General features: G+C 20.7%; 1 pseudogene; it reads right to left on the bottom strand.

Moving 5' to 3' along the window:
- Positions 1–626: 626 nt before the first annotated feature.
- On the bottom strand, positions 627–1,294 carry LOC135434615 (NADH-ubiquinone oxidoreductase chain 5-like; annotated as a pseudogene).
- Between the last annotated feature and the right edge of the window lie 4 nt (positions 1,295–1,298).

Raw genomic sequence — 1,298 nt, 5'->3', positions numbered from 1 at the left:
TTTACGATTTTTTTTTAATTACAATTATTTTTTTAATTTTTGATGTAGAAATTGCTCTTATTCTTCCTATAATTATTATTTTTAAATTTTCAAATTTAATAATTTGAACAATTACTTCAATTATTTTCATTTTAATTTTATTAATTGGTTTATACCATGAATGAAACCAAGGTATATTAAATTGATCAACTTAAAAATTATAGGGTTGTAGTTAATTATAACATTTGATTTGCATTTAAAAAGTATTGAATTTTCAATCTACCTTATTTAATAGCCCGAATATGAAGCGATATATTGCATTTAGTTTCGACCTAATCTTAGGTAATTTTACCCTTATTCTTTAATTGAAGCCAAAAAGAGGCTTATCACTGTTAATGATAGAATTGAGTAAATACTCCAATTAAGGAAGTATGGTGATCAAGTAAAAGCTGCTAACTTTTTTCTTTTAATGGTTAAATTCCATTTATACTTCTATTTATATAGTTTAAAGTAAAACTTTACATTTTCATTGTAAAAATAAAATTATTATTATTTTTATAAATTACTAAAATAAATTCACTATATTTAAAGATTAATTAATCTCCCCAACATCTTCAGTGTTGTACTCTAAGTATAAGCTATCTAAATATAAAAATAATAAAAAATTTATTAAAATTAAAATTCAAAAAACAAATAATATTAAATAAATTTTTAAATTATTATTATGAATTAAAAATAAAGTTTGAGAATAATTTATTAATTTTTGATACAAATGTTGACCCCCGAAATATTCTGATCAACCCTGATCAAATCTTTTCCCAACAATTTGCCCATAATTTAAAGGAAAATAAATAATTCCATAAGTTCTAATATATGGTATAAATCATATAGAACCCATAAAATTTGTTATATTATAAAAAGTTATTGATTTATTAATTGAATATAAATTTCTTACTGAAATTAAATAACCAAATACACCTCCAAAAATACACACAAATAAAGTTAATATTTTTAAAAAAAAAGGTAAACAAATTATATAAGGTACAGGAAAAATTAATCAATTTAATATTCTACCCCCAATAATTCTTATAATTAATAAGCCTAATATCCCTCGTAATATCACTCAACCTTCATCATTTAATACATTCAAACTTCTACAATTTAAATCTCCTGTTATTGAGTAATAAACTAACCGAAATGAATAACATACAGTTAAACCCGTAGAAAAAAAATATAAAAAGAAAGAAAATAAATTAATATTTCTAATTATTACAATTTCTAAAATTATATCCTTTGAGTAAAATCCTGCTAAAAAAGGC

This window comes from Drosophila montana, unplaced genomic scaffold (genome assembly GCF_035044405.1).
Source record: "Drosophila montana isolate Dmon_TW-CO22-7 unplaced genomic scaffold, ASM3504440v1 contig_3434_1, whole genome shotgun sequence".
Classification (NCBI taxonomy): Eukaryota; Metazoa; Arthropoda; class Insecta; order Diptera; family Drosophilidae; genus Drosophila; species Drosophila montana.
The sequence above is the reverse complement of the archived record's forward strand: the minus strand, read 5'-3'. Positions and strand labels throughout refer to the sequence as shown.